This window comes from Pan paniscus, chromosome 8, assembly GCF_029289425.2.
Source record: "Pan paniscus chromosome 8, NHGRI_mPanPan1-v2.0_pri, whole genome shotgun sequence".
NCBI classification, from domain to species: domain Eukaryota; kingdom Metazoa; phylum Chordata; class Mammalia; order Primates; family Hominidae; genus Pan; species Pan paniscus.
In genome coordinates, this window is record NC_073257.2 from 110,064,219 (window position 1) to 110,078,110 (window position 13,892).

Consider the following 13,892-nt stretch of genomic DNA (forward strand, 5'->3'; position numbering starts at 1 on the left):
GCTTTCCTTGGACCCATGGTAAATAATTCACCTGTGTTTTCTTCTAATACTTCTGTAGTTTTAGTTGTTAATTTGGATCCTTGATCCATTTGGAGGTACGGTTTCTTTAAAAAGGAATAAAAAGACGAATTTTGCCCCAGTGTTCTTTGATATGCTACCTTTATCATATATGAAATTTCCATTTGGTTTACTTCTGGACTTTCTATTTCTGTGCCATTATCACACACTTTCAATTATAGAGGCTTAATAGTATATCAAGGGCTAGCTTTTAAAATTTTTAGTGTTTTCCTGACTATTCTGGCATGTTTATTTTTCTGTTGAACTTTAGTATCAGCTTTTCTGTCTCAATGAAAAAGCTTGCAGGTGTTTTTATTGGGGTTATGTTAAATTTATAAATTAACATGGAAAACTGACTTTTTAATACTATTGTTTTGTGCTGAGATTTCTGTCCAAGAACAAAGAATATCTTTCCATTTGTTCAGATCTACTTTTGTGTCTTTCAGGAATGTTTTAAAGTTTTCTTCGTATTTAACTCCTCGATAAATTCTCCTTTTTTTTTTCAGCTCAATAATATGCCTTGTAGATCTTTCTTTTGTATGTCTGCATGATTTTCTACAGTGTGGATGTACCATAATTTATTTAACCTGGCTGATATTGGTGGACATTAAAGTTATTTAAAATTTTTCACTATTGTAAACAGTTCTGGAATAAGTAAATATCCTTGTAGAAGTCTAGTTACTTCCTTATGATAAATTTATCAAAGGAGAATTGCCTCATCAAAGGTCTTTTGACACATAAAAGTTTCTGAAACATATTGTTAACAGCTTTCCATATTAATAAAATGTATACCTCCACTAACACTGTGTTTGAGCCCTATTCTGTTGACATTCAGCAAAACAGAACCTTATTGCTCTTTTTTAATATTTGCCAGTTTGATAGCAAAGCAAAATATGTTTATATTGCATTTCTTTGCTAACTGATGAGTTTTATTTTTTATCCATCTACCATTCAGCTGGCCAGCATATACTTACTGAGTATCCACCATGTTCTGTAAGCTATCCCATGTATTAAAACTGTAGTAATGACTAGAAGTTGAACATCTGTTTGTGTGTGTGTGTTTGTGTGTGTGTGTGTCTGTGTCTGTGTGTGTGTGTGTTTGAGATAGGATCTCATTCTGTCACCCAGGTTGGAGTGCAGTGGTGCCATCACAGCTTACTGCAGCCTCGACCTGCTGGGCTCAAGCAATCTTCCCACCTCAGCCTCTTGAGTAGCTGGGAGTACAGGTGCATGCTACCATGCTTGGCTGATTTCTGTATTTTTTGTAGAGACGGAGTTTTGCCATGTTGTCCAGGCTGGTGTCGAAATCCTGAGCTCAAGTGGTCTGCCTGCCTCGGCTTCCCAAAGTGCTGGGATTACAGGTATGAGCCACCACGCCTGGCCTCTTTTTGTGATTTTTGTTATTTTGTGTCTTATCTCTTTTTTTTGTTGACAGTTAGTAGACTTTCCTGTCCTCAGGTCTGAGAATGGCATTTCCTTATTCCATTTGGTTGATGAGCTTCTAAAAAGTGCTTTTGTATGTGTGTCTTCATTGCACATTCTATGGCAAATCACTGTGTTAAACTCTTAGATTTACAAAGTGAGACAATGAAAGTTAAGTGCCTAGACAGGTGTCAAAGAAATAACTGTGTATTTTTATAAAAATAACTTATTATTACTATTTTTCAGGTGAGGCTGCTGTCTGAAAGGAACTTTTACACAGTTTGCCTTCAGAGACAGTCTATCGGCATGTTGTAGAGTTTTATTACTAAGAAAATAAATGTTACTTATATGGTAAGTTGCCTTTACTTATGCATATTTTATAGAAATACTGTCTGTTTACTCTAAAGATTTGTTTGCTTGTATTTTGTTTCTTCAGTATCATTTTATTTTGTAACTGTCATGTAAAACAGGTTTGAAAATGGCAGTTTCCTGAAAGGTATAGGGTCTTTTGAAGATTTTCTTACTTCTATTTACTATCTGTCTTAATTTTATTGTTTGTAGTAGAGAGGAGAACAGGGGCTGTTTAAATATTGGGATTCGTTTTCAAAGTTGGATCACTAGCTTTGCTCTCTTTCCACTGTAACAGCTGAGAGTTAACATCCTTCTTGTCAAGTCCTGGCTTCCCTGTAATTCATATAGTGAGCAGCAAAGATACAGTGTTATTTTAAGGGTTTGATTAACTGATTCAGGAAGAATAGATGGTCATTTAAATAGTAAAGTATTATAAAACAGAATGAATAATGTTATTAAATCACTTAGAAATGAAAAAAGATAGCTGATTTTAACTTTTAAATATTACCCTATAAGTATTTGTTGTCAGTTAAAAAAGTTTTTTTTTCAAGGAAGATTTAGTAAGTTGATATGACCTGCTGTTTTGTGAGAGGCTTTCTTACTCACATCTAATGATGATCTTTTGAGTATATTCCAGCTTCTGACTCTCCTGTGTAGCCAGTGACGATGGGCCAGCCGATGTGCAGGGTGATAGCTTTAGGGGTAACCAGAGGGTTGGTCACAGCAACCGTCAGAAGATAAATATACTCATGTGCTGTGACGCACATTGCAAAAATTGGATGGAAACTATGACATGATAATGGTGATTTGCCGAATTTTCTCTTAAATAGTTTTGTGCAGCTAAACACAGTGAGAAATAAATGTTGATGTTGAGAGCTGAGTTCAAACAAATTAGTCTCAAATAGAATCCAGGGATGAGGAACTATAGGCACAGAAAAAAGAGAGGAACAAGATTATCCTTAGATTTGTTTTTTCTTAGTCTTCTTGCTTTTGTCAGCATCAGAATACTGTCTTAGGTATTTCTGGATGTTTTGCATGGCTCATGTGAGTAGAAGCATAGGATTTCATTGTGAATGACTGAAAAGGCCTACATCTCAGAGCAAATCAAAGTGAGTTTTAATCTTGGTTATTTGAAATCTCCTTGTACCTGTCTTATTAGGAGTATTATTTTTTTTTTTTAAGAAGAAACTAATTTGCAGCTGGCTATAAAGAGTGACATTGTGTCTGGGAAAATGCTGTACTAACACACTGTGCTGTCCCACAAGAGTACTTCTCAAGTCCCCAGATGCAGTGCTGACAATCTGTGACAGCCTGTGAATTGTTGGGCAGCAGTTGGGGAAGATGGACAGCAGAGTGAGGTGGTTGTGTGTAAGTTAGAGGAGGTGGGGAGGGGAAGAAGTGAGAGAAGAGCAGAGCAGTTTCTAAGTTTTGTGGGCAATTTGAATGGAAGGTGTTTTAGTTGTTGGGTTCTGCTAATACAGCTGTGAAATAAACAGCTAGAAGGTGGGGCGGAAATAGTGTATTTCACCTTTCCTTTCAAGGTGTTATTGATTCTGTCATCAAAACTGTAAAGTTGCCTGGGCATGGCAGCTCACCCCCATAATCCCAGCACTTTGGGAGGCCCAGGTGGGCAGATCACTTGAGGCCAGGAGTTCGAGACCAGCCTGGCCAACACAGGGAAACCCTGTCTCTACTATAAATATAAAATATTAGCTGGGCATGGTGGTGTACGCCTGTAATCCCAGCTATTCCGGAGGCTGAGGCATGAGAATTGCTTGAGCCAGGTAGGCGGATGTTGCAGTGAGCTGAGATTGCGCCAGTGCACTTCCAGCCTGGGCGACAGAATGAGACTCTGTCTCAAAAAATCAAATAACAAAAAACCCTGTAAGGTTCTATGTTCTATTGATGAAAGTATGGGTTGGATGGAATTAAAACTTTTGAGGAGACTAGAAATACCACATCATACCAGGAAATGAAACTATAAAGGTAAGGGTAATGGGGATAGGGCTTATCTTTTCCAGGAATTATTATAGTAGTAGTAAGGCCAGTTACCATATCTAGATCCACAATGGCTAGGCCTTTATCTCAGACAAATGTACATCTTGTTATTTATTTATTGGATTGATTTGATACATATGCTATCCGCTGTTACTGTTTTTATAGCAAGCATTGTCAGACATCAAAGACAAGAATTTCTGGATATTATTTGGATTGTGGAGTGGAATTTAATGTGGGCAAGTTATGGTTCAGTTCTTTCTTTCAGTATGAGAATAGTTATACAAAGTAAATAGCTTTGCTACAATGAACCTTTGGCTGTAGCCAGACTAATATTGGGGACTGAATGTTTGTGTTCCCCCTAAACTCATATGTTGAAATCTGGTCCCCAGTGTGATGGTGTTGGAGGTGGGGCCTTTGGGATGTAATTTAGTCATGAAGGTGGAGCCCTCATGAATGACATGGCTTCCCCTATAGGAAGAAGCCAGGGACCAGGTGCGATGGCTCACGCCTGTGATCCCAGCACTTTGGGAGGCCAAGGCGGGTGGCTCACCTGAGGTCAGGAGTTCGAAACCAGCCTGACCAACATGGTGAAACCCCATCTCTACTAAATACAAAAAATTAGCTGGCCTGGTGGCACATGCCTGTAATCCCAGCTGCTTGGGAAGCTGAGGCAGGAGAATCACTTGAACCTGGAGGTGGAGGTTGCAGTGAGCTAGGATTGTACCATTGCACTGCAGTCTGGGCAACAAGAGTGAAAACTCTGTCTCAAAAATCAAACAAACCAAGAAGAAGCCAAGGAGCTAGCTTGCTCTGTTTCTGCTGTATGAGAATACAATGGGAAATCAACCTACTGCAACCTGGAAGAGGGCCTGCTCCGGAACCAGGCCATGCTGGCACCCTGATCTTGGACTTCTAGCTATTAGAATTGTGAGAAATTTTTGTTGTTTTTAAGCCACCCAGTCTGTGGTACTTTGTTATAGCAGCATGAACTAAGACAACCAGTTTCTGTAAGTCTCCAAAATAACACTCCGACTTTTTGCGTCTTCACATGTTGAGTCTATTCTTTCCACTTGTAATATCTCCCCTCAGTTCTGTGTCTGAACTTCTAAATCTGCTTCTAAAGGCCTAGCCTCAGTTCCACCCACTTTATGACATTTTCCTCACCCATTCCAAGCCCTTAGTGATATTTTTCTCCTCTGGTTTCTATCATTTACTGCTTTTCTCTTTATTTGGTAGTTAGAGACATATATTCCCTTAAAACAACATTAAAACAATCTTTCCAATTAGGTAGAGACATCTTAAGGGGAAGCTTCATTTTTACTCTCTCGGCTTACTGCAACTTCTGCCTCCCAGGTTCAAGCGATTCTCCTGCCTCAGCCTCCCGAGTAGCTGGGACTACAGGTGCGTGCCACCATGCCTGGCTAATTTTTTGTATTTTTAGTAGAAATTGGGTTTCACCGTGTTAGCCAGGATGGTCTCGATCTCCTGACCTCCTGATCTGCCCACCTCAGCCTCCCAAAGTGCTGGGATTACAGGCGTGAGCCACCGCGCCTGACCCCTACTTTATAATTTCTACTACCCCAGCAGTGATGTCAATACAATATGTGCACTTAATAAGTATTGGATGGTAAAAAAAAATGCCATTGCCTGTTGTTAGCTTTTACCCATCTTTAACAATTATCTTTCTCTTTGTATCATAAGAATACTAGATAAGAATTCAGTTTAAATACCTGAGCCATGTTCGTTCAGGACATGATTCTTCTTGAAAGCCTTCTGTAGCCCTGTGTACAGGCATTCTGTTCCTTAAAGTAACGTTGCTTTGAAGATTTTACTGTATTGTAATTATTTGTTATTCTTGAAACTCTAATGAATAAACTTTGAAACTGCATAGAAGAGAAACTCTTAAATTTATTAACTTGTTAATGTTTTCTTTGCCTGAAACTTGCTTTTGGTTTCTCAGTTTCTCACCAGGCACATTTCACACCTCCTGGTATAGCTCCAAGGAGGGAGGTGATAGATACGGAGCTGTAGCTATTTCTCTAACAGACAGACTCTACCTCATTTATAAGTATTCATTTTTGTTGTTACTGTGATTTGGTATTTTAAAAATTAAACTGTTCTGTGCTATGCATTTTTACAAACATACATACAAAATAAATAGCTTTGCTACAATGAACCTTTGGCTGTAGCCAGACTAGCATTCTGGGCTATGCATTTTTACCCCAACATAATTTTTAGAAGATATGTGTTTTAGTCTTACAGTAGTATTTAGATGCAGGGACTTTGAAATCCAATCCACGGACTTTGAAATCCTATCCAGCACTTGGAAACTGTGTAATCTTAAGTAACTTAAGTTTCAGATTTTTCATCTGTAAAGTTGGGATAATAATAGCTACCTCTTAGTATTGTAGTTGGGATCAAATGAGATAACATATATGACACTTAGCTGAGATTGAGTCTGGTGGCTTCTACTTTCAAAATTTACCCAGTGGTTTATTAGCTTTACTCTGTGAATCTTAAAGAGGAAAAAAAATCAAGTTTAATGCATGTCAAGGTTGAGGTAAAGCCCCCAAAGCTTTATCCATTTGAGCTCCTTTATTGTCAACTATAGGATGTCAGTTAAACCCAGAATAGACCCAGGAGAGGAACTAATTTCAAATAACTGTAGAAGCAGACCAACCTCCAGATGTGTAATGAGGGAAAGAAGTTTTAAGAGGGAGTTTTTTTCTTCTCTCCCTGCCCCCTACCGCCAGTTACATATGCAGAGTAGGAAGCAAACTTTTCTCTCTACCTTTCTATTACATATTATATTGCCATTGTTCGGTATATTAAAGCTTTTATCTGACTGCCTTTTGAGGTGGTCAATAATAGGTGCTAACATTAAACTTGGAGCAGTTAAGTCGGTGAGCTGTGTGGTTACCTTGTCAGTGGAGTGTGAAAAAGACTAAGCTGCGGACTGTTTCCCAGCCTATAAAGCGTGAAATCAGTTGGTGCTGATGCATGACGACTATAGCCAGTGTAGTATAAAATAAGCTGGGGGCATGAATTGTGTTATGTCGTGAGAAAGACCTTTTCATGCCAGTTTATTTATATATTTTGGGACCTCCAAGATCCTACTGGAATCATGTATCTTGTATCTTTTGTTGTCTTGATACTCAGTTTTTTCATGAAATGTTTCTTCCAGTTGTGCAAGCTGTATTCTTTGTCCAGCTGCAGGCAGAGAGGCAGAGGCAGTAAATATAAATGTCCAAGGCAGAGGCAGACTAATATTAAAATACTGTATTATATTCTGTTTAAGATTGCATCTGAAAATACCATCTGCAGTTGGTATTTGATGTACAGGTTTCTTCTGTTTTAGACCCAAGATTTGAACGTATACTCTACATTCTACTTTGAGCTTCTGCCAGGGTGAGAACTGTTACCAGTTTCACTGGTTGGTGGTCCCATGTTGAAATGTGCCTCTGGAGAAGGAAAGTAGAGAAGGGCAGCATTTTCAAATGCTTGGAGGAGTTGGTAGGAAGAAGTATAGAGATTATTCTTATGGGGAATAGAAGAGAGGGTGTTCCTCTCCTGACACCTGGTGAGGTTCTTTACCATATGGCTTTTGAGGGTGAGGCAAGGTGAATGAGGAAGTTTCAGAGACAACAGTGAATTATTGTCAGGCTTTTTAAGTCTGGAAGGTTATTGGAAATAGGCATGCCATGAAAGCATTAAAGATCTTTCATTCTTATCTTACTTGGTTTTCTCTTTTTACGGCAGCAGTCTTTGAACTCTTTTTGGTTGCTTTGCAGTTACATGGATTCTAAGCAAATTGTGAATATTTATGAAACTAATGCATCATTGTGAGACCATTCTGCTGAATATCAGGCAGTCTAGTCTAGTAGTTAAGTGCAGGGACTTTGAAATCCTAACCAACACTTAGAAGTTGTGTGATCTTTAGTTATTTAAGCTTCAGATTTCTCCTATATAAAATTGGGATAATCATAGCTATCTCTTAGTACTATAGTTGGAACCAAATGAGATAATGTATATACAATGTTTACCACAGTCCCTGTCATGTAGTAAGCACTCTGTAAATGGTAGCTGATTATTCTTCTTTCTCTTCCTCTACTACTACTAAATCACTGCTCTACCACTACTTCACTTTTGCTTGTAGGGCCTAAACTGTAATGAAACAGAAAACACAATTAGACATGGTTCATCGCGGCAGATTTTGAAAAATACGTCATTGTTCTCTTGGGCATGGCTTAATAGTTCTTTCTTAACTAAGTAGAAACTATAAAAAGACTTTTTAAAATGAAAGATAAGAATCTTTGTCTTGGTTTAAGATAGTTTTGCAAATGAGTGTACAAAACTAGTTATTCTAAAATGTATTTGCTTAATGCAAATAAATCAGCCTTTATATGAGCTTAGGGAATATGTAAAACTAACAGTTCGAAGAATTGTCATTCCTTATTACTCACCTAACACAACCTTTTTTTTTTTTTTTTTCCGAGTGAGTGCTTTTTTTGGGAATTGTTTGAAGTTTTTTTCTTGTGCCAAGAATAGTCACAGTAGAAGTCTTGTCCAGTGTATGAGGCACATTTTTGGGGGAATGGGATGGAAAAATCACCCTGATCATTTATCCTTAATGGTAATGAGTATTAGTGTGGATAATATATTTGGATTTGATGTGCATTATGTGATTATTTCTTCAGCACAATTAACTTCCTGATTAAACTTTGCTCAGCATATATCGTGAGCATATACTCGGTGGAAAACTGATAATACTGCTATAATGGTGGTAAAACTGCTAGTTTAGTTGATAGACAATCTGGGTTCTGGTCTTAGTTACTACCACTCTAATAGTCTTAGATAAATCCCTCAACCAGATGGTTTTCAAACGCTCTTTTCAGCTATAAGCTTTTTGTTTGTTTGTTTTGAGACTGGGTCTTGCTCTGTCACCCAGGCTGGAGTACAGTGGCACAATCATAGTTCACTGCACCCTCAAATTCATGGGCTCAAGCAGTCTCCCTCCCTCTCAGCCTTCCAAGTAGTGAGGGTTACAGGTATGTGCTACCGTTCCCAGCTAATTTTTTATCTCGTTTTAATTTTTTAGAGACAGAGTCTTGCTAAGTTGCCCAGGCTGGTCTTGAACTCCTGGCCTCAGGCAGTACTCCCACCTCGGCTTCCCAGAGTGCTGGGATTGCCTGCGTGAGCCACTGTGCCTGGCTTCAGCTATAAGATTTGAAGATAGGTATGCAGGTGGCTTAGAAACTGGGAAATGTAGTAGTGACACATTTTGGCCACCAGAGGGTGAAGTCCAGTCATTGAAGTTGTGCTCTGTATTTGACCAGAATGTGGCATTCTTGGAAATGAAGAGGACACATTGACCCTCTGTTCATTTAGGTTAAGTCATAGAGCCTCTTGCTCTCTGATTCTGCTTTCACTTATTATCTTTCTAAAACTTTCTGGGTAGGACTGGGGCAGATACTAAAGAAAGGAGAAGAAAGGAATAGAGGTATCTAATTGTCAGCTATTCATCCAATTTTGTTCTGTAAGATAGTGAATAGCTTTCAGATGACCTATGGGCAACCTTGATGGGAAGCACAATAGTATATAGGTCACCACACTTAATTATTTGTGGCCACCTTCCTTCCCCAAAACACATAGACATGCACACAACACTTAACCCTCATTGCCTTCACTCTCTCTGAAATTCCAAGGATGAAAACAGAATGTCTGAGAAATATAGTAGCATGAGCACAGCCCTTATAATTGTAACCAAGGTTCCAGTCTTGCATTGCCACTTAATATCTGTGTAACCACAGACATTACAATTTTGAATTCTCAGTATCTTTATCTGAAAAACTAGGATGTTGAATTCTGACCTATACAATCCCTTTCGGTAAGTCTAATTCCAAGGCTCTGTAAAAATTCTTTAGTGTTTATTTGAAGGGCAGTGCTATTCTTAATACAACACTTTAATAAAGTAGTATCTTTAAACAATAGCATGTTCTTTTTTGATAGAAACAGAGCTCTAGATGTTGTTAAGGCATAGATATTAAAGAAGTAAACTATCATGACATCAAATAGAAAGACAGTTACTGCTCCACCGTGGCATTTTTTTAGCCCCATAAACAAATACAAACTAATTCTCTGTGAATATAGGCTCAGGATAGCAGTGGTTCAATCAAGAGGGGCCAAGACTAGGAGGAGCCAGGCCAAGCTGATTTCGGTTATAGTTAATAGTGAAACATTATGAGAAGAAGTCATTTGGGGATAAGTAAGCTTAGCAAAAGAGAGCATGTAGGTTCTGGGAACCTATGTCATGAAGCTGGAGTCAGAATCCATTTCTTCCAGCCACACCAGTGGAAATAACTTTGACACAACATTCAATTATACAAGTCCAAGTTGCTGTCTGAGAGCTCAGGATGATAAGATGGAAGGAACAAGGAAAGGCACGGTAGTCTAAATACCCAGACAAGCTGAGATGAGTGTCTAGAATGTGATAGAGCAAATGGACTCAGAAGTGTGCTTGTGAAAGCAGGCAAGGATTAGTACTTACTATTATGTTTAATATGTATGCAAGAGAGTAGAAGCCAGTCAGGCTGACTGGGTAGAAACAACATTTTAGGATTATGTTCAAAAGATAATTTTAATCTGTCCTGGTTTTAATCGCTATCCTTGGTGTTGGTAGAGAAGGTCTATTTGGTATGTCTGAGGCTCTGCACATGTTTGAGGCTAGTGATTATATCACTGACAAACTCTAGGTTGTTTGATGGTTCTAATAGCTTTACACTCCACGGGATATACACGTATTCACAGATGCGCTCACTACTGCTGCAGAGTTCATTTCACAGAAATGAACTGGCTAGTAAAAAATTTGGCAGGCAAACTAGCTTTTCAAGTAGCTGCTAGGAATGGAGCCCAGCTATTCCCTTTGGGCTTGAGCTGTTGGAATTCATTGGGTTAGCAGCTAGAAAGAATGAAACTGTAACATTTTTAGCGTGGTTCATGACAGCAAAGCTGAGGTGTTAGGATTTCTGTTCTAGAGGTTTACACTGCAAGTAACTTAACTTGATTGTGTGTCTTAATATTACTGGGCTTCTGACTGCTGAAATATGGCTTGGATCGATGGTGGTTTGGAGAAAGTAGAAAGAGGGCTATCCATCATCTGGAGGCTCCATAGAAGCTGGCTGATAATGCTGCTTTCACCAGGCAGCCATCTGTCCATCCATCCATCAGTAGGATGAAATGAGATTTAGCGGAACAGGCAGCCGTAACTCTGAGATACTTTCTAACCAACAATTGCAGCCCTGGCCTGAGTCTGACCACAAAGCACAGCACTGGGGTTTGGCGGGATGTGGCAGCAAGTGCAGTCTCCTTCCCGTCACTGCCAGCCTAGTATGTATTCAGTATGAGGCTGTAGCCCAAGCTTACTTCCCATACAAAATTTGACTAAACTTGGGATGACAAGTAGACAGAAATAGTCTTTCAGCTCCAGACTAAAAATTTTACAAGTTGAGCAGACCCTTTCGGTGGGGAATTTTTTTGCTTAACACTCTGGGTACTTATAGTAATTCTGTCATTGTGGTACTTAGGGATGAGGTAAAGGTAATTTACTGATTTCATTTTATATAAATTCTTGTTTTTCTTAAATCAAAATTTTTACCTAGATTGTTAGGTTGCAGAAATGGAATTTTCATTCTCTTATTTCTTTCTTCTCTCTTTGGTGGTGCTAATATGAAAGGAAAGAAAATGTAGATGGGGAAATGGGTAAAAAATTCGAAGCAAGAAAATGGATGATCCCTAAAATGGACAGTTAGGCTCTGAATAATTGGTTGTGTACCATGTCTTCCTGGTTCTTTTGCAGGAACATTGAGCCTTCTGAGAGAGCCTCTTAGTATAGCTCTGTGCTCATGTTGCCTGTCCTGGTACCATCCCTAGCCATGGCCAGCTTCCTTGACTGCTTTCTCTCACTGATCACTTTAGACCTCAGCTCCTGCTCTTTGTTCTGAAACCTTGCTTTTCACTTCAGACTGGGGGAGGGGTAGAGGGAGCCTAATGTACCGGAGATGCTTCGGAAATGAGAGCCTTGGATGAATTCCTGGGCCTATTGATCCACCGGCAGTTTATGCATCCTGACATTCATAATCTCAGTAGGCTGCTGATGTTCCTGATTAATGGGCCCAGGGGCTGTCCATCCGTCACTTCACATTAATTACTGAAGAGGTGTTTTTCCAGTGATTTACCTGACAGCGGGCTGTGATAAATACCCCTAAGCAGAGTGGGCAGTGATTAATCACAGGGCCACACCCCTCCCCCTACTCTTTTTTCCCCCTAACCACAGGTTAGCATTGGGACCTGACCAAATAGTGCCCCCTCCCCATAAGCTATCTATCTCCATAATTGCTTGTGGATGCATATTTATTGGGGCATGGGGCCTGGCAGATAGCATTCTAGAACTTGTGCCAAAGATGATGAAAAATAAATCTTCCCAATAGGAAGAGTATCTAACGTGTTTTTACATGGGGCAGAGAAGTGTCTGTGAGCTGCCTGTATGTTGCTTTTTAAGAAATCTGATAGGAATATTGCCCACCTGCTATGCCTGCACTCAATACTGTAATGGTTGCTTTTTGAGCTTTAAAAAGAGGAGATAGAACAACTTTTATGTTTGCTATACTTGTAGTATATTCAGGGAGAATATGTGAACAAATATGAGAAATTAGAGAACATTTCAAAGTACTAATACAATCTTGGGAGAATTGGACTAGAACTTCAGGATTCCATTTCTTACTCTGTGGCCTTAGAAAGTGAAATTTAGTTAACTATTTAAGTGTTTTAATGTTTTTCATGTGTCAGGCATTGTATTCATCTCTGGAGATACGAAGATGAATTGGGCTGAGATCTCAGGGAACAAATTCTAGTGCCCGTTGCCTCTGTTTCTCAAAGTACAAAATAAACTTCCAGGAAGTTATTGAATTAATTTAAAATTAGTATAAGATCTAAAGTAATTTAAAATCAGTTCTTACATTAATTTTTCTGTGAATATTTATTGTATTCCCAGGGATAAAAGCAGCATATGAAAGATACTATCTGCCCTCATGAAACTTGTAGAGTGTGAGATGGCATTCATAAATGAAACAGTTGAATAAGAATATAAAGGAGTATATAATGAGAGTGATATAACAACAATGAGATATCTCAGTTTAAACACAACTCATTTAGGAGGGCGTTAGACATTATCAAGGAGGGCATTTCAGAAGTTGGAAGGAGCAGACAATGAGGCCATCCTGCCCAGAATGGAGACTTTGTGTCTGAGAATGATAGAAATATTATTGAAATTGTAGATTGACACCAAATCATGGAAAATCTTAAATGCAAGGTAAGCCTAGTTTATATATTGTATGCTCTGGTGAATCTAAGGTTTTGAGTGAGAAAGTCTAGAAAAAAATGTATTTTAGAAAAAATTCTTACATATTGATGTTCGTAATGTTATTTGGAATTGCCAGATTACCTTGGCATTCTCGGAGCCCTCTTTTCCTCTGTAGTTCAAAATAAAACCGTTCAAATTAAAAATATAGTTTTCTGTATCTGCCTGAGTGCAGTGCAAAGGATTGTGTAGTTCGATTATATATGGAAGAGATGATAGAGTTGACAGTCAAAGGAGACCAAGTTTCTCATCGTTAACGCGTGCAAAGTTGAGTAAGTCAATGAAGTTTTAAGTAATGACTGCAGAATTAAATTGGGAAAGACTATGGCCTCAAGATTTAAGAAAGAAACCGTCAGTCTTACAGATAACTTCATTAAGGCTATACTGATTATTTCCTGGCTACTAGACAGGCATATTTTAAAGCCAAGAATCAGAAATTAAAGGGTCAGTGCTGTCAGCTGTATTTTAGCAGGAATTTTAAAGAGATGTCATTTTTTTCATTAAAAAACTTAAGATTATATATGGCAAACTTCACCTTTCATAGAGTACATTTTGTGAATTTTGACAAACATGCAGTTATGTAACTCCCACACAATTAAAATGCAGAGAGAGCAGTTCCATCCATCCAAAAAATTCCCTTGTCACTTTA

The 13,892-nt window shown here is 38.7% G+C and overlaps 1 protein-coding gene across 16 annotated transcripts in view; it reads left to right on the top strand.

Annotated features, from left to right (window-relative positions):
• The window catches only part of R3HCC1L (R3H domain and coiled-coil containing 1 like), a 112,919-nt gene that overhangs the window by 27,171 nt on the left and 71,856 nt on the right, over nt 1-13,892 (top strand). For 11 of the 16 annotated variants that reach the window (XM_063607508.1, XM_063607507.1, XM_055093257.2 and 8 more), the window contains 2 exons: nt 1,326-1,418; nt 1,726-1,830. The gene's annotated coding sequence lies outside the window, so the exon portion shown is untranslated. Of the gene's footprint in view, nt 1-1,325; nt 1,419-1,725; nt 1,831-12,877; nt 13,196-13,892 lie in introns of those variants that run through there. The other 5 variants (XM_063607502.1, XM_063607506.1, XM_024930474.4 and 2 more) reach the window with 2 other exon arrangements.